The sequence below is a fragment of the Podarcis erhardii genome (assembly GCF_964252035.2).
Source record: "Podarcis erhardii genome assembly, chromosome: 11".
NCBI lineage: Eukaryota > Metazoa > Chordata > Lepidosauria > Squamata > Lacertidae > Podarcis > Podarcis erhardii.
The window spans coordinates 16318025-16337848 of NC_138501.1; the positions used below are offsets into that span (position 1 = coordinate 16318025).

At 45.0% G+C, this 19824-nt stretch overlaps 1 protein-coding gene and 2 long non-coding RNA genes across 9 annotated transcripts in view; 2 read left to right on the forward strand and 1 right to left on the reverse strand.

Annotated features, from left to right (window-relative positions):
• The window catches only part of CSNK1G3 (casein kinase 1 gamma 3), a 50127-nt gene extending 45702 nt beyond the window's left edge, over positions 1-4425 (reverse strand). For 2 of the 7 annotated variants that reach the window (XM_081880529.1, XM_081880527.1), the window contains exon 1: positions 3892-4425. The gene's annotated coding sequence lies outside the window, so the exon portion shown is untranslated. Of the gene's footprint in view, positions 1-2738; positions 2854-3891 lie in introns of those variants that run through there. The other 5 variants (XM_081880528.1, XM_081880525.1, XM_081880526.1 and 2 more) reach the window with 4 other exon arrangements.
• Positions 4161-5502, forward strand: LOC309352234. The gene is made up of 2 exons (XR_014161176.1): positions 4161-4289; positions 5114-5502. It is a non-coding gene; the product is annotated as an uncharacterized lncRNA (long non-coding RNA).
• Positions 5503-10325: 4823 nt separating this feature from the next.
• Positions 10326-12188, forward strand: LOC309352410. The gene is made up of 2 exons (XR_014161304.1): positions 10326-11292; positions 11537-12188. It is a non-coding gene; the product is annotated as an uncharacterized lncRNA (long non-coding RNA).
• Positions 12189-19824: the final 7636 nt, after the last annotated feature.

Here is a 19824-nt window from a genome sequence, read left to right on the forward strand (position 1 = left end):
TAAGCACTCCGCCTTCCATGCATTTAATTTGTGTGATTTCAACCAGTTGGTCTTCAACCGTGTAAAGTTGAAATTGCACAAGTTAAATGCATATAAGTTGTTATCTGTACAATGTATAAGATAAAAAGCAATAAAAGTATAAGACTAAAAGCAACAAAAATAAAATCAGAAATCATACAGCATCTAGCACAGTGCATTGCAATTGCTACAACAGCCAGAAATCATTAAATGGTCCACCAAGACCCTCAGCAAGTTTCAAATGGCCTATGGGGGAAAGGTTTGGAACCACTAGCCTGACACCACCTACAGACAGAGGTACTGAAAACACAAACACACACACACTTGCACCTTTCCCTATTTCAGAACCTTTCCCCTTGAATTTATCCAGCACTGGAGTTCCAGTGGGAAGGAAAACCTGAGAGTGGTATGTTGCAAGCTATAGAGATAAAGAGTTGTATGTGGCAGAATGGTTCAGCAGCACACATGCCCTAACATTGCATTACATTCCATTACACACACTTTAAATGTAGTTATGGAACAGATCATATATTTGGAAGACATGGGCCTTCTGCCATCACTTAGCATCATGCCACTTTAAGCAAGCCAGTGTGACACACTCTTCTGGGTGAAACACTTATCAATCATTGAACATTCCATTAGGCCAGGCATGCCTTTGTAATGGTAAGTAGCCTACTTTTTCAACTGTCATGGTGTATGTGGTGTATTCCGTACATTTAGGAAATGTAAATATTGTCCTTTTACATAAGGAGCGCAGTGGCAATTCTGCCTTACAACAGCGTTCTGATTTGGTTTAGGCTCAAAGTTGTCAAGTGATTTCAGTTAATTTGCCACATTTAATCCCAGCACTCTGTCCACCATTGGCCTGCCTATGCAGCGATCAAACAATGGGCAAATATTAAAACATTATTTAGAATAGTAACAGAAAAGCTTTTCTAAAAATAAGTAAATCACAAGTTAACTCTTATAGAAAATTGTGATTCAGAACTATCATTATAGCAATATGTTGATATAAATGCATGCAGAGAAAATATAAAGTATTTAATAATATGCATTGGCACTTTAGCATTTCTGGCACTCTACAGAGTCCATATTTACAATAGCATACAATACAATGGTTCAAGTGAGTTTTTATGATGTATATGTCTGCATGTGTCGAATGAGATCTCTGTAGATCTGAAGCTCTCACTCATTTCTCCATACAAATAAGATTTGCATGCCTACCAAAAGTCAGCAGTATGCAGAGGTACTTTCTGGAAATGTTAATAAGCTAACAATCTTATGCATGTCTACTGAGAAGTCCTAATGAGTTCAATTGTACTTACTCCAAGGTGAATGTCGTGCATAGAATTCTATAACTAAATCATAACTTGGGGGTGAGACAAAGAGATAAGCTGGACAAAAAAAACCTATGACATTTCACTTACACACATTGAATGATAGGCAACAGCAAAGTTTTGCTTGAACCCTTTTGTAGAAAAATTAAGTTATGCAACAAGTATTCTTCTAAGCAATTACTGTGAGATGAGCCTGCCTGACAATGTTTTTAGCCAATGAGAAGTCAGAGTTGTGATGATAAGCAAGTTATTTGACTCCAAGGCAACAAGAATTGCTGATGGGGGGGGGGTCCTAAAGATATGCTGTTTTCACTTCCCATTAGGTGCACTTTAGAGGCTTCTGTCTTATTTCCTAGTCCTCAGAATCACCATAGTTTACCCTTCCTTTTCCCCTAGCAACCAGGATGAATCTTTCCCATGGGTGGATTCATCTGAGATCAGGTAGTCCCTAGAAGTTGTTTTCTTAAAATACTACTAGTTTCTCATGTCATTGTTGCATGGTCAAGCCTCTTCTTGTATGGAATTATAATTCTGGGAAAAGCTTCACCAAGACTGTACTGTCCAACTGTCTAGTTTCTACAAAGTTCAGATTGTTTTCTCTTGCTTCATGCCTTTGTAGTTTGGTGAGCATTTGAGGTGAGGTGATGAAACAAGCCCAAGTTAGAGGAGAGTGATGGGGTCGGATGTAACACCCTGCTATAGTTAAATCAAACCAAAGTTCACAAGCCAACCATAGATTCTGACTGTGGTTTGTTGGCAGCAAACAAACCATAATTAAGCTGTTGGGCACGATTAACACATGCCACACTATAGTTTAATAAACCATGGTTTAATAAACTATAGTTTGGTTTTATGTGAGAACCACAGGCCAAAGTTTCATTATTCCAAGACTCTAGTGGTAGTATCTGTTCTGTTGACTGAACCATTACTTTTCAAGATTACTTCATGCTACATTTTCACCAGAATACCCTCAATTTTTAAAAGCATCAGTTTCAGAAAATATGCAAGGCAGCTCCATAACTTGTAAGAGCAAAAAAATGATATGTACAAAGAGGCCCTAGCACTAAGCAAAAGGAAAATGCATTATTGATATTTATCTGTATAATTGTTTGATAAAAAAGTATTATTTTGATTTCTTATTTTTCTGGTATTTCTTGAGATCCCACACACAGCAAGTAAATTACTGAGGATTGAAGCTTTTTCAAAAGACAAAGAAGTAGTCTTTAAGCCAGCTTGACATTTCACACAAAGGAAGTTTTTATGGAATGAGGTATATGACATGCAAAAATTACAGGTAGAAATTTTTAATAGGACAGGCCTTCAGCTTGAACGCATGCTGCATTTAAAGAGTGTAAACTTTTGAGGGAGAAATAAAAGATTCACCGTAAGTACCCTATAGTGTTTGCCATTCACTCTTACTGGCTATCCAGTAGCCAGCACAGTAGCTTAATTAACCAATCTTCGAAGCAGAGGCATAGGAGCAGGCCTACAGAAAAGAGACCTCTTAAGTATTGTTTACAAGGCTGCAATCAATTATTTGCAGCTACGGAAAATGCCCAGCAGTCGAGAAAGAGTAAATATGGGCCTTACAGGAAATGGGCATTGCATTCAAGTACAAGGCTCGGCCATCCAAATGGACCATCCTACCTTTGTATACTGGGGAGGTGGGGAAAGGAAAGGCAACCACCACCACCACACAGCAACACAAACCGCACACATGCGGCATCATTGTAATAAATCCCGTCTGTTAAGGGCTCGTCCCTCCTAGGGAAGAGATTAGGTTGCTAATTCCCTTCTGCTTTCTGGTTGGAGGAGCAGGAAACCCCGCTAGCCTTCGCCCTCGTCGCCCCTGCCTCCCACCCCCATTTAACACTCCTCCGCAAGGCGACGGGCAGATGCGCCAGCCTGTGTGCGTGTGTGTGTGTGTGTGTGTGTGTGTGTAAGTACCAAGGCTACCCTCATGTATTATGCACATACACACAATTCCACCCCCACATGCACACACAAAATACGCACACTGATGGGGGGGGGTGGAAATCACACCACACTCCCATACACAGCACAACAACAGACTGACTCACGGCGATGAAACCCACGTATATAGATAGCGCTCGTTGTCCCCACCCTTATAAGCTCCAGTTGGGACGCGGTGTTTCGGAGCGAACCTCCCTTGTGGAAACACAAAACAGGCTCCGGGAGTCCCAGCAAGGTACGAGATCCCCCCCTTCCCCTACCCCCCCCAATAAAACACACACACACACACACACACACACACACACGAGAAACACTCCACCCTTCTCCTCACAAAAGCAACATGCCTCACAATCCACAGGCGAGGCAGGGCCCCAATCCCGCCACGGCCATATTTCTACCACCACCTTCTCCACCTCCCATTGTGTACCGTTCGAGGAGGACCACCCCCCCCAAAAAAAAAAAACCTCCACAGGAACCCCGCGCCGCCAACCGCCAACCCGGCCCCATCACACACACACACACACCCGCGCGCGCGCGCCCGGCTCTCGTGAGGCGGCCGTACCTTGAGGGAAGGAGGGAGGTCTCGCGCGCGGGGAGAGGTCGCGGCCGACTCCGGCCTTGTCCTTCTCTCTCTCTCGCTGTGGCGGCGGCGTCTGAGGAGGAGGGGGAGGGGCGCAGGTGCCTCGCGGGGGCAGCAGGAACCGGGAGGGAAGAGGAGGAGGAGGAGGAGGAGGAAGGAAGGTGGCGCTGCTGCTGAGGCGGCGAGCGGGCGGGCGAAGGGAGGCGAGAAAGGCAGAGAGAGAGAGAGAAAAGAGGGAAGGGGAGGAGTCTCCGCGGCTCCTGGCCGGCGCAGGGAAATAAAAGAGGGCGGACGGCGCTTTGGCGGGGTCGACAACAGGCGCCACGGAGCCGTCGCCTCTCCTGAGGGAAAGATGGGAGAGGGCGAAAGACTGCCGGGAGGTGAGGGACCAGCGGCGGAAGTCTCCCCTCTGGCGGCGGCGGCGGCGGCGGCAAGCGGAGGCGGCCTCCCGCCTCGCTCCCGTCGCCCCGCCTCACAGGCAACGGCCGCAGTTAGCTGCGCCGGCCGGCGGCCTAGGAGGGGCGGGGCTACGCCGAAGTGGGCGGAGACGCGCCCACGAGCCAGCCGGCCATGAGGAGGGCTTTTTTTTGTTGTTCTCTCTTCAACCCCCACCCCTCCCCCTCAAAAAAAAAAACTCCCCTCCCCTGCCAACCTCGAATTCGTAGGCAAAGTGGGCGGGGGAGAGGTGAGTGACGCAAAAGGGGGAGGAGCTTCAGGGCCGTGAGAGAATCCGCGGCGGGGGCAGGGAAAGGGCACACGAGCTGGTTGTGTGGAGTCTCTTCTCCGGGAGCCGCCTCTCTCTCTTCGCCTTGAAGGATGGGCGTCGCGGCCAATCAGCAAGCGCGCAAGGGGGACGTAGGCAAGGTGCTACGTTACGAGGGAAGCGGTGGGGAAGTGTGGGTTCCGTGGGAGGCGTGCAGTGGCTGCGCTGACTTTTACCCACCAGTGCAGAAGCATCTGGCTCCGTTTGCGCTCCTTGTTTGGAAGTGTCCCAAGTAACCAGCCTTCCTATGGTTGGTGGCCAGCCAGTTCCTACTCAAGAGTAGACCCACTGAAGTTCTGAAGAGAGGGAGGAAAGTTCTCTATCAACTCTTTATCATGTTCATCGTTACCTAAAAAGCTCCATATTTTTTAAGGTTTCCTCACTGGGGAGTTGCTCCAATCCCTCGATCATTTTGGGAGCCCTTTTCTGAACCTTTTCCAGATCTACTATACTGTGATCGTCGAAGTATTGATGCTTTTGAATTATGGTGCTGGAGGAGACTCTTGAGAGTCCCATGGACTGCAAGAAGATCAAACCGATCCATTCTTAAGGAAATCAGCCCTGAGTGCTCACTGGAAGGACAGATCGTGAAGCTGAGGCTCCAATACTTTGGCCAACTCATGAGAAGAGAAGACTCCCTGGAAAAGACCCTGATGTTGGGAAAGATGGAGGGCACAAGGAGAAGGGGACGACAGAGGACGAGATGGTTGGACAGTGTTCTCGAAGCTACCAGCATGAGTTTGACCAAACTGCGGGAGGCAGTGGAAGACAGGAGTGCCTGGCGTGCTCTGGTCCATGGGGTCACGAAGAGACGGACATGACTAAACAACTAAACAACAACAAAATCCTTTTTTGAGATGAACAGAACTGAGAACAGTATTCCAAGTGTGGTTGCGCCATAGTATTATGATATTGGCAGTTTCGTTTTCATTCCCTTTCCTAATGATCGCTAATGCTGAATTCAACTTTTTTGCTACAACCTTGGTGTTTCATTTCTAAACAGTCACCATTAGCATACATGTGAAATTAGGATTTTTTTTGCCCCAGTGTACACCACTTTACACTTCCTTACATTGAATTGCATTTGCGTTTTACTGCTCATTCACCCAGTTTAAAGATCTCTTTTTGGAGCACCTGACAATCCCTTTATTTAACCATCCTGAACAATTCAGGCACCCTACTGCTCACCCCTAACTCTAGGTGATTTATAAACAAGTCAGAAGCCACAGCTCCCAGTACCAGTCCTTTAGGGACTCCACTTTCTACACCCTTCTGTTGGGATAATTCTCTGCTTCTATTCAGCTTCCTGTTCTGTAACCAATTGTGATAGAATTTAATCAAAGCTTGAGGTGTTAAGTTGGGTGCCAGACTTCTAACTCCTGGATCCAGCAAGTGTTAAAATCTCAAGCTAGGTTAGCATCCTGGGTGATGGGCCATTAAGAGGACCAAGGATCAAGGGCTTTTGCAAGGTGGCAAATGAGTAGGGACCCCTTCCCTCAACAGATAAAGCCAGAATTTTAGGGTGTGAGCCTCGATGCAAAAGCTGCAGGCTGGGAAGGAAGAGAAGCAGAGCAATGACTGATTTCTGTTTGAATCCAAGGCTGCGGTTATAGGAGAAATAAGACCCTGTAGGGTTACTGTATTTTCTGGCGTATAAGACTACTTTTTAACCCAGGAAAATCTTCTCAAAAGTCGGGGGTCGTCTTATACGCCAGCTACAGCAGCAGCTCCTGCAGCAACTCCCCACCAAAGAATAAAACGACAGCAAATTAAATCAGAGGACACCAAGCTCTCTAGATGAAGCAGAAATACGCTTGAAAATTGGCCCCAGAAGCCCCCGACCACTGGGAAGTGGAGCCAATTTCCGAGCCGGACTGGAGACTGGTTTTTTTAATTTTTATTTGGTGTGCATTGGAAGAGGGGTAGTCTTATACGGCGAGTATATCCCAAACTCTATATTTCAACTGGAAAAGTTGGGGGGTCGTCTTATACGCCCAGTCGTCTTATACGCCAGAAAATACGGTATATTGGCTCGGGTAATATTTAGGTGTAAATAAACCATCTAATGCTATGGGACCTCTGTTGCGAATGGCCGTGGACACCAGTAATAATTGAGCATGGTGACTGATTGTGGTGTTTTGGTTTTTTGCTGCTGGAAGTATATATACCATGTTACACTTAACTATTAGCACCTAGAAGACAGGTGATCTTCTAGTACTATTGGATAAAAGTTTCTGTACAAAACAGCGTAATATTTTATCTGAGAAGTTTTTATTGGTTGTTTTCAGCCTGTTCAATTTACAAGTATTACCTTAAAGAACATCCTTTAGGACCCAAAATGCATCTTCTTTTTAATGCAAGACTACAAACCATTCAGTTCTTTGGTTTCACAGCAAGGACATTTTGTTTATTGATTTTGAAAAACAAATAGGCTGCTTTTCTGTTCCCCAAAGTGTGTAAAATACTGCTAAATACCCAACAGTAAAATAACGAGAATAAAAATAATAGAAATTTCCATATTTATACAGCAATTTTGCTGGTTGTTTTATGATGTTTTGGCAGCATTGCCTACATACCAACTGCAAAATAAATTAAGCTCTTTTTGTCTAGAAAATAATTTTAGTAGAAATCTCTTTAATACTCCATCTGGGGGGTTTTCTTAAATTAATTATTTCCTTGTAGACTGGTTGAATACAGTCTAGAAATGAATATAACGTGCAAATTACATTTATCACAAGCTCCACATATATTTCAGGGTGTTCAACTATTTGTCTTCATAACAGTCAATATTCAGCAGGCAGTTTTGCTCCTGCCTGTTTCTGCTTACTCATCGCATTTTGGCCTTGCAGTGTATGAAGAGAAGAAAAAGTCAGTACTGTATCGGAAGGATATAATTCAGGAGTGCTCGGTTCAAAAGTTCTTTAAATTTTTACTAAAGGCTGCCACATTTTTATGCTGAGCACAAACTATTACAATGTTAACTGTGGAGTTTTTCTTTTTAAACCATTCTCTCAAATGCCCTTTTTTCTGATGGTGCTCCGTAGTTTGAGTTATTTATGCATAGCACAAATCTGTCTAAATTGCACCTTTCCGCTTACTCTTTCTCCACTCCATAGTCTGGCACCTATGGTCAAATACACACCATACATTTAAGCACACTCAACACATGTTTAAAGCGCATGGCTTCCTCCAAAGAATCGAGGGAACTGTAGTTTGTTAATGGTGCTTGGTATTGTTAATCTGTGAGAGACAGATTGGGAGTTCCTGGGATTCTGCAGGGAAGCCATGTGCATACAACATCCTTCTTAAAGGACTGTCTCACACTTTCCCCTCCATAAATCCATACTGCCCAGCAGTCCCCAGCCACCTTCCATTAGTTTTTCCAATGAGGGCATTTTCACTCCATCTCTTTCCAGTTTATCATGCTTCTGCTAGTTCCTTCAATCACATTTGTGTTTTTGGCAGTCATCTCAATCACTTCCACCTTATTAGTGAGCTAGTATATCTGAAGGAGCGTCTCTACCCCAATCGTTCTACCCGGACACTGAGGTCCAGCACCGAGGGCCTTCTGGTGGTTCCCTCACTGTGAGAAGCCAAGTTACAGGGAACCAGGCAGAGGGCCTTCTCGGTAGTGGCGCCCTCCCTGTGGAATGCCCTCCCACCAGATGTCAAAGAGAACAACTACCACACCTTTAGAAGACATCTGAAGGCAGCCCTGTTTAGGGAAGCTTTTAATGTTTGATGTATTACAGTATTTTAATATTTTTTTGGAAGCTGCCCAGAGTGGCTGGGGAAGCCCAGCCAGATAGGTGGGGTATAAATAATAAATTATTATTATTATTATTATTATTATTATTATTATTATTACTAGTTTCGTGTTTTAAAAAAATTGATATAAATGGAAGCCAGTCTTTTGTTCATAAACAAAAATGTCCAAATATTGGTTCCTTCAAAACAACTTCTTTATTTTGCAGTGATTTCTAACTTGTTTCCATGATTTCCTGCAGGGTGTTTTGCTATCTCTGTTGTCAAGTCCCATCTCACTTTGCCATTCCTGAAAAACTTGACATACCCTTATAAGCATCATCACTTGTTTTAAAAATCATCTGCCTCATTCTTGCTGGGGGATTCCCTTTTAAAATGTTGTATACCTTTATATAAAGAAATATTGCATTTAATCTAAAGCATGTGGATTATGAACATGATATCCTTTATTGCAACAGTTCACCAAAACCAAGAGCTCATCCATACTTGCTTAGAAAATCCAGATTTTGAATCATCACTTTGTCCTCACACTGCCCAAAACCAAGTGGTTTGTGTACGGGCTATTTTTAAAACCCGGATCTTCTGTGTCCATCTCCCCCTTATTTATCATTAATATCTTCACCTCTAACCCTGTCTCCATGGAAACTGCTCTTACCTATTGAAGTGAGCATGCTCGACAGAACCTTTTTTCTCCGCCTCCCTGCAGATCTGTTTATTGGAAAATAAAATAAATTCCCTAACAACTATATGTGCACAAAGTGGGTGATGTGCAGTTTAACACTTTATTGACACCAGAGGACTCAAGGGATAGGATCAATATTAGTGCATGTTAAAAAAAAGTTTGTTTGGTTTTAAAAAAAAGAGTGTTTCATTAATGTTATAGTAAGGCAACATCAATCAATTCCAACAAAACTCAGAGTGTTACATGCTTATATTGGTCACATAAAAGAAAAAAAAGGAGCAAGGAAATTGTCAAATAACTAAACCACTGAATACATTGCCAAGGCCTCAACTATCCATGATATAGCATCTCCATAAGTAAGCATTGATAGCTGGAGGTCTCACATTAACATCACTTCTATTTGCATAGCTGATATATGATTGTGTTTAGTTTGGCTTCTAACAACCCCCCCTTTTTTGTTATTAAATGCTTGGCAAGAGGCAGATCCCAAACTTTTTTAATGTTCTTGGGTTGGATCCAAAGCTGCGCTTAATAGAGCTCTACCAGCTAGATGCTCCATTAGGAGGAAGAGGTGGTTTTCAACCAATGCTTCTTCCCCTATTCCTCTGCCCAAAATCCATTCTGGTGATGATAGAACTGCCAGTAGAAGAAGGGGCCGCCAAAATCACTGCTGACCCATCTTCCTGCAGGTATAGGTAAAGGGACCCCTGACCATTAGGTCCAGTTGTGACCGACTCTGGGGTTGCAGCGCTCATCTCGCTTTATTGGCCGAGGGAGCCGGCGTACAGCGTCAGGGTCATGTGGCCAGCATGACTAAGCTGCTTCTGGCGAACCAGAGCAGCGCACGGAAGCGCCGTTTACCTTCCCGCCGGAGCAGTACCTATTTCTCTACTTGCACTTTGACGTGCTTTTGAACGGCTAGGTTGGCAGGAGCTGGGACCGAGCAATGGGAGCTCACTCCGACACGGGGATTCGAACCGCCAACCTTCTGATCGGCAAGTCCTAGGCTCTGTGGTTTAACCCACAGCACCACCCGCATCCTGCAGGTGGGGTCATCTAATTAGCTGACAGGGCCCTGAGCATAGCCAGGGTTTTTGTTGGGGCGGCAGGACTTTGTTAGGGGGGACAGGACTTTTGTTAGTGGAGGGCAGAACCGATGTGATTGGTCAGTTAAGTGTTTTTATTGTTTTACTTGATCTTGGGGGGGGGCCTGCCCCTCCGCCGCCCCCCGGCTATGTCCATGACAGGGATCCTTTGCGCAGTCTCCAAATGGAAGGAGACCTTCCTTCATGGAGACAGGTGTCCAATCTTTGGGTATTTGAAATTCTCCCAAGAGAGGCAGAAAGTAGACAGGGAGCAGATAAACATGGTTTATTGTTAAGCAAGACTTATCTTGCTAGCTTTGGAGCGGTGGTACAGCCTATAATTAGAGTACTAAAGTGGGGTTCCAGACACTCTTTTTCTTGAAAAATAGCAATACACACACATCCTGAGCCTAAGATGGAGGCGTTCACAGCATTAACACCCCAAGAAGGTCTTGTTTCCCCCATTCCTTCAGCCTTGGCTTCAAACAGAACCCAACTCTGTCTCTCACTCTCCCCAGCTTGCTGTTTTTCTTCTAGCTCACACCACTCTCAAATATCTGTTCTTAACTCTGGCTTTGTCCTTCTAATGATCCATGTGTTGATCCATTTGCCGCCCTCACACAGATCTCCTTCCTTTGTTCCCCTCAATGGCCCATCACCTAGGCAATCACTTCCCCAGGAGGCTAACCTGGCTATTCTGATAATTAGAAGGGGGCCCAGGCATTAGAAGGGTCTCAGCATACAGCCGACTCCCCACCACCAACTCATAACAATAAAATAATTGAGGTAATACTTTGAACTTGCCATGAAGTTACTCAGAAGCATCCACTGCATTCATTTGTACAGCTTCAGAGAGAAATCACTTTTTATTCTGAAGTGTAGCTTGCTTTTCTTCTGGGGTACAAGCAGCTGCAATGCAAGCTTCAAAGCAGCCGCCAGCTGTAGAAATGGCTTTCTACTGCTCATGCGTATCTTTTTCTTGGATTGTGGCCAATATCAGGGTAGCGCAAGTAATGTGAAACCTTGATACATAAAGCTAAAAAGTGCATAATAGGCAGGAGGAGCAACAAATACATGAAAATACAGTGGTACCTCAGGTTAAGTACTTAATTTGTTCCGGAGGTCTGTTTGTAACCTGAAACTGTTCTTAACCTGAAGCACCACTTTAGCTAATGGGGCCTCCTGCTGCTGCCGCACCGCCAGAGCCCGATTTCTGTTCTTATCCTGAAGCAAAGTTCTTAACCTGAAGCACTATTTCTGGGTTAGTGGAGTGTGTAAACTGAAGTGTATGTAACTTGAAGCGTATGTAACCCGAGGTACCACTGTAATCAGAAAGTTCAAAACTCTAGGCAGGAGATAAAAGGTAAAGGAGCCCTGACAGTTAAGTCCAGTCACGAACGACTCTGGGGTTGCGGCGCTTATCTCGCTTTACTGGCCGAGGGAGCCGGCGTTTGTCCACAGACAGTTTTTCCGGGTCATGTGGCCAGCATGACTAAGCCGCATCTGGCGAACCAGAGCAGCGAACGGAAACGCTGTTTACCTTCCTGCTGGAGCGGTTCCTATTTACCTACTTGCACTTTGACGTGCTTTCGAACTGCTAGGTTGGCAGTAGCTGGGACCGATCAATGGGAGCTCACCCTGTCATGGGGATTCGAACCGCCAACCTTCCGATTGGCAAGCCCTAGGCTCAGTGGTTTAGACCACAGTGCCACCCACGTCCCATGTACAACAGAAGCTTACCCTGTTGCAGAGGCAGGAGATAATATGCTGCAATTGAAAGAGCAGCTACAATACATTCCATACTCATGTACGTGCTGATTAAATCAGTGTACTTTTCAGTGGAGTGCCTCATTGTCGGATGTGTGTGACTGCTTTTGAAATAAATTCAGAAACACGGAAGTACCCAGGCTGGAAGAGCAAATACAACTGGGTAAATATTAATCAACTCTCCTTTTAAAAAATAAATAAATATGGAAGACGGTAACTTTCTGCCTCTTATGCTCATATTACTTCTGTGGGTCTCTGGTCTTGGTTTGGCAGCCCAAATGTATACAGCCAAAATTGGGCATTTTTCAGTTCTATTGATTTCAGTGGAAGAGTTCAACACATCCTTACGTCTATTTCACTGGAATCAATGGAACCCAAAACTACTCAATTAATCATGCCTATATATATTTTTAAGGCACCAGTTTGGTACCTCTGGATATGCTTTTCAGGTCTTCCCTACATTCTGGTTGATTTCAGCAAAAGCTCTTGAGGAAAAAACAGCAGTAAATGGGTGAATTCTGTGGAAATGAAGGTCGCTTCCAGGCCTGTTTATTGAGCATTCATCCTGATTTCTTTGCACAAAAGCTATATGATTATCACCTGCACATTTGTTCAGATTTGTTTGTGCAGAGGATATGTGACATTGCATCAAGAAAATGTTAAGCCACACCTTCTAGTCCATTTTCTGGTCACTTAAAGTAAAGGTTAAGGGACCCTTGACCATTGGGTCCAGTCGTGACCGATTCTGGGGTTGTGACGCTCATCTCGCTTTATTGGCCAAGGGATCCGGCGGCCAGCATGACTAAGCCGCTTCTGGCGAACCAGAGCAACACACAGAAACGCCGTTTACCTTCCCGCTGGAGCGGTACCTATTTCTCTACTTGCACTTTGATGTGCTTTTGAACTGCTAGGTTGGCAGGACCTGGGACCGAACAACGGGAGCTCACCCCGTCGCGGGGATTCGAACCGCCAACCTTCTGATTGGCAAGTCCTAGGCTCTGTGGTTTAACACTTACTTTAACGCAAAAATTCTGATTTCTCTTTTCCTTTGGGGGGAAACTGGATGTGTTCTACAAGAGTGCCAGGATGTGCAATCTATTTTAACTGTACAACCAAAGCCTTTTGAATATAGCAGGTCACCTTTTTCCAAAACATGGAGCTTAACGTGCAGATATCAAGCGGCACTGAAGTAAAGCCTTGCTATTAGTTCCAGTAATCCTTTGATAGAAATGATATTTTTTTTTAAGATAAGAATTAAAAGATTAGGACTGCTGTGGAGAACCACCCACATACGCCAACCCTGTCCCATCCAGCTACGACAGGAGAAGACCAAAGCAACAACTGGTTGAAAAGACAGGAACGTGGCCTATAGGAAGCCTTGGGCCATTATAAATGCCTTAGGGAGACAGGAGAGGGGAAGTCTGGAAGGGATGGCATAGATGCAAGGCAAAAGGGGGCAGATAATCAGCAAAGCAGTGGCACTGACAGGTTTGTGGCAGAAACCCCGTACTGGTTCTCTGAACCAGTAAGCTTAAACAGCCACGTCCTTGTGCACATTACTGACTCAAAACACAGCAAGGCCATTTCCCCCATTGCATTTCAAGTTGCATTTTTAGATTGCTGTACAGAAAAGGAAGGGGACAGGGATATCTTCACTCAAGGCACATTGCCTTATTTGTTTCCCCATGCTCGCAAACTCCTATCCAACAATGTTGTCATCTGCGCATACACAACACGTCTGAATGTAGACCACCCCAGCTGAACCGCAACCTATGTTTTCATATTGGCTAGAAGCTAGTTTGAGGGGAAATGCATCAAACCAGGGTGTTTCTCAAGAAACTACAGGATACGTATGGATTGTGGCTGATGTCATGTGTACTTGGCTTGACATACTAGTGATGGGAGCACAGCGAAGCCAGAGTAAATGGTAAAGTGTACACAGCCAAAGTTGCCACTCCAAGAATAGGATAGGGGAGTCAAATGAAATCTGGAGGAGGAATCTATAGCTATTCCAGTGAGGTGGGAGGCACTTATAAGCAGCCAGCACCCTCTCTGGTTTAAGCAAACCTGTCTCTGTCCCCCAAACTCAATGTCTTTGGATCCCATTGGCTTTATGGAGATGAGAGCCTTAACCCCTTATGACTACTATCATTGCTCTTCCATGGTACAAGCAACAGGAGCGCCTGAGATGACAACCTCCCTTCCCACTTACCAGGAAAACCCCAAACAGGAATCGGAAGAGAAGAAAATTAAAACTGAATCCTTAAGGAATTACCCTTGGGGTGGGATAGGAATCAGCCTCTGATTAGATGCCTCAGTTGCCAGGAATGGGCCTGAGGAGGGATGTTGAGTCAGTACCCACTGATACAACTTGGAAATAATAATAATAATAATAATAATAATAACAACAACAACAACAACAACAACAACAACAACAACAACAACAACAACATTATTTATACCCCGCCCATCTGGCTGAGTTTCCCCAGCCTCTCTGGGCAGCTTCCAACAAAATATTAAAATACAACCTTGCGAGCTGCTGTCTTCTGGAGGGAGTGATGGAAGAATGGTTGACATCCTCTTACCAGGGTATAGTTGTCGAAACATAGCAATCCAATTGGGCATTCCTTATGCCACTGCCTGTACAGCTAACTATTAAAAACTGTTCTAGTTAAGCGAACTCTTTCCGAAAGGTGCATGGCCATAATTTACTTTTTAAAGACAACATTGCCACGTTGGTACCACTAATCACTTTACATGCTCAGGAACGCCAGAACCTACTTTGTCCTAGGATGAATGGGAAATGGCTGCAATCCAGTGCACAGTTAAGCATGCTTAACTCCCATTGGGCCCCTTTTCTTTCCATGGGACTTAAGCATGCTTAATTGCGCAGTGGATTGCTGCCAATGCCTCATCCTGGATCCTATTCAAGAAAACACAATAACCAACTCTGCTCCGATTATAAAACGGAGCACAAATAATGAGAGATCTCTTTACTTCATATATACCTCGAACAGCAACGTGCCTTTTGATCACCCTGGCTTCTGAGATCTAAATTGGTCATGGAAAACTAGTGATTTGTGAAGTGCAGCATCATTTATTGTCACAGAAATTAGGCTCATATGCATCTTCATTCTCTACAAGGAAGAACAAGACATTTTAATGTAATACTGACTGTGGGGATTATAAGTACTATAGCACAGCCAAGGACATTTATTGTGAATCATTTATCTGAAGGGGGGGTGGAATAAATTCTTGCAGATTAAACAGATAAATAGGGTTTTCAACAAGACGCTGGGAGAATGTCCATGTTAGTTGTCTCTGATAAAGAAAAATCAATGCAGATTTTGCTAATATATCCAGTTATTTGAGGAAAGACCTAATTCAAGTTAAAAAGGTAAAGGGATCCCTGACCATTAGGTCCAGTCGTGACTGACTCTGGGGTTGCGACGCTCATCTCGCTTTATTGGCCAAGGGAGCCGGCGTACAGCTTCCGGGTCATGTGGCTAGCATGACTAAGCCGCTTCTGGCGAACTAGAGCAGCGCACGGAAACGCCGTTTACCTTCCCGCCGGGGCAGTACTTATTTATCTACTTGCACTTTGACGTGCTTTGGAATTGCTAGGTTGGCAGGAGCAGGGACTGAGCAACGGGAGCTCACCCCGTCGCTGGGATTCGAACCGCCAACCTTCTGATCGGCAAGTCCTAGGCTCTGTGGTTTAACCCACAGCACTAGCCGCGTCCCTAATTCAAGATAGCTTTCAATTTTAAAACACTATCAAACTGCAGAAAGTAACAGTAAAAGCAACAGAATAAACCAGGGGTGCTGACTTGTGCCCCACATTGAGGGGGCTCGGTGTCACATGATCCGTCCCATCTTCACCCGGCGGGCCAGTGCTGGCCCGGCAGCAACAGGGACCGTGGAGGGCGCAAACTGCCCACCTCTTGCCCCCCACCCAATGGGCCAGTGCTGGCCTGGGGGTGGTGGGGGATTGTGACCCCCTCAATATTGGGGAGGGCTCGCCCCCTTGCCAAGAAATATTGAGGGGGCTGAAGCCCCTTCTGCCCCCATATTTGGCACATAAACAAAGGCCTTAGCTAAAAAACATTTTTTTTAAGAAGAAAAATCACCAAAATAGTCAATGTCTACTTAAAAAGCCAAGGAACGCGAGTGGTGCTGTGGGTTAAACCACAGAGCCTAGGACTTGCTGATCAGAGCCTAGGACTTGCTCCTGTTGCTCAGTCCCTGCTCCTGCCACCCTAGCAGTTCGAAAGCACATCAAACTGCAAGTAGATAAATAGGTACCGCTCCAGTGGGAAGGATACACAGCATTTCCATGCGCTGCTCTGGTTCGACAGAAGCGGCTTTGTCATGCTGGCCACATGACCTGGAAGCTATACGCCGGCTCCCTCGGCCAATAAAGCGAGATGAGTGCCGCAACCCCAGAGTCGGTCATGACTGGACCTAATGGTCAGGGGTCCCTTTACCTTTATCTTACCTAAAAAGCCAGTGAACAGGGCTGCATTCCCCAGGTGTTTTGAACTAAAACGCCCATCACTTCCAGCCAGTTTGGGGCTGGTGAGATTGTAGTCCAATATACCTGTAGGACATCAGACTGTGAAAGGCTGGTTTAGGGGGCCACATACATGCCCTTGAAGACACGGTCCTCTTCAGTGCACTGCCACTGCTCAGAATGTGGCTTTTTGTCTTGTGCAAACTGCAGCACGGTGGCTGAGAGATCGAGGTTTTTTGAGCAACGTCGTTCTCGATGGATAGGATAGCAAGTGATGGGAGCCTCTCATCCGTCACGCTAGATTGCAAGTGCATTTTGACGTGATCCCGTTATGAGAAGCTACACTGGCAACTGTAAACTGGAAGCATCGGGAGAAGGCATGGAGCTATCCAGGGATTTGGGAAGACGTCAGTCATTTTGCGAATGCACGCAGCGCATTTTGTGGTGAGCCATTTCCAGAAGGTAGAATGTGGCGGAGGGGGCCAAGCTCAACACAAAGATCTGCACTATCGATGAGGTTGCCATCAGTGAGGGCTCTGTGTAGATCCAGGCAGTGTACATTCATAGTTTTTCAAGGTTGTACAAGAATCCTTCTATATTCCTGCGAGCATCAAGCTGCTCAAATCGTTCTTCATTTGTAATGTGAGCAGTGTTGACAAGACTGTTAGAGGACTCCTGTTTGATGATTTCTACTGCATTCCTCATTGTGAGTCTGATCCAATATGTATTGCTGCTTGAAAGATTTGGGGTATAAATCCTATTTTCATCTGTGTCCATGTTCCAGAATTTCCACACACACAAAAAGAGCTCCCCTTTTAGTAAGAAATGTAATTTGGTAAGATTTATTATAGCTATCTGGTAGTCACTGGAGTGTTACCCCAGGGAGCCTAATCAGATTGGTCTCGTTTACATGCGATACAGCAGTAGTCTTTCCAAGTCTTATTTATTCATCCAGTGGAGTAACAGATACTCTTCATTTTGAGTGTGTAAAAATGTTCCATTTTTAGATGTTTCGTGATTTAAATTTTAAATCCATACTGTTTTCACATAGTGCTACAAATAGACTGACTCAGTTTATAGGTTATTTTGCTTTAAAAAAATATATATCCAGGCTACACACCCCAAATTAGTGACACACCAAGGAGTCATTGCCATCCTTATACTGCAGTGGAGTCTGTGTGGGGCTTCCTCTGAAGGCAGAATCCTGCAGCCTGCCTTCTGCTGACATTAGGTATGGATAGCATATTATGTCCAGTAGTGATGTATGGAAGTGAGAGCTGGACCATAAAGAAGGCTGATCGCCAAAGAATTGATGTTTTTGAATTCTGGTGCTGGAGGAGAAGACCAAACCTATCCATTCTTAAGGAAATCAGCCCTGAGTGCTCACTGGAAGGACAGATCCTGAAGCTGAGACTCCAATACTTTGGCCACCTCATGGGAAGAGAAGACTCCCTGGAAAAGACCCTGATGTTGGGAAAGATGGAGGGCACAAGGAGAAGGGGACGACAGAGGACGAGATGGTTGGACAGTGTTGGCGAAGCTACCAGCATGAGTTTGACCACACTGTGGGAGGCAGTGGAAGACAGGAGTGCCTGGCGTGCTCTGGTCCATGGGGTCACAAAGAGTCGGACACAACTAAACAACAACAACAACAACAACAACAACAACAAACCATATTATGTCAATTTTATCTCATCTTGACTAGTTGCTGATAAATCTCTGAAAGCAGTTAAGACTGTTAGTGCTTACCTCTGTATAAAGTAGGTCCATCACACCTAATGGAATACCCACCCTGAAATACCTTGACATCATATGAAGAAGCCAGGCCCTGTGTGCTAATAATAATAATAATAATAATAATAATAATAATAATAATACCCCGCCCATCTGGCTGGGCCTCCCCAGCCGCTCTGGGCGGCTTCCAACAGGATATTAAAAACACAATAAAACATCAAACATTAAAAACTTCCCTAAACAGGGCTGCCTTCAGATGTCTTCTAAAAGTCAGATCGTTGTTTATTTCCTTGACATCTGATGGGAGGGCGTTCCACAGGGCGGGCGCCAATACTGAGAAGGCCCTCTGCCTGGTTCCCTGTAACCTCACTTCTCGCATTGAGGGAACCACCAGAAGGTCCTCTGCGCTAGACCTCAGTCAGTTATTTCGAAAAGTAAATACCAGGACACCCCGAAAGTTGTTGAGCTTTTATTTAGGAAGACCCCCACAATTGTTGCACTTGCCTAGAATCCAGGACAAGTCTGGATATGCTCCCAGCAATGATCCACCTGGCTGAAATTGAGGGTGCTTGAATTGGAGCTTTCCAAACTTTTCATGTCGGTGACCAATTTTGGGCATGCATCATTTTCACATCACATTAATTCCATTTGACTAGCAAATTGGAGGTTAGACCTTTCCAGTCCTAGGAGGAGTGTGAGGAATGTTCATGCGACACACCTACACACTGCAGCCGACACACGAACGTGTCGCGACACAGAGTTTGGAAAGCTCCGGCTTAAATGCATTACCATGTGTTTAATTCTGGAATGTTTCCCAGTAAGTATCGTGTAACTTTGGCCACACGGGAGGTATCCTATTTCGTTCTTCATTTTGTTTTGTGTGTGAGTGACTTGCCTGTAATAGCTGCATCTCCATGAACACTGAAGAAGAGAAGGGTTTGGATTTGGATTTGATATCCCGCTTTATCACTACCCAAAGGAGTCTCAAAGCGGCTAACATTCTCCTTTCCCTTCCTCCCCCACAACAAACACTCTGTGAGGTGAGTGGGGCTGACAGACTTCAGAGAAGTGTGACTGGCCCAAGGTCACCCAGCAGCTGCATGTGGAGGAACGGGGAAGCGAACCCGGTTCCCCAGATTACGGGTCTACTGCTCTTAACCACTACACCACACTGGCTCTCCGTGTTAGATAACTCTCTCCCTTAAGAGGAGAGGAGAGCTAATGCTTTTTTGTGAATGTATGTGACAGAAAGAAGTACAGAAGTTGATGTTCTCCCAAAGAAGCAGTAAGGAGAAGTCTGCTGAAAGGAGGAAGTGGAATTCCTCAGAAGGAACCGCATGGCCTAGGTGGGTCACATACAGAAGGCTGAGTGGAAGTACTAGAAAGAGAGAAAGAGACTGTTCATTTGAATGTTAAAGGAAGAAGCTGTAATCTTCAACTAGAAAAAAACGAAGCCCATGCTTGGATAAGCATGTGAATGTAAATACTTTGCACCCTTCGTTAGTTCTGCAAGTAAAGGCTTTTTGCTTTATCAGGTGTTTGGACGTTTTCATTTCAAAAAAGAAAAAGAAAATGCACGTGATTTGGCTTCCTAGCTGCAGTTTAG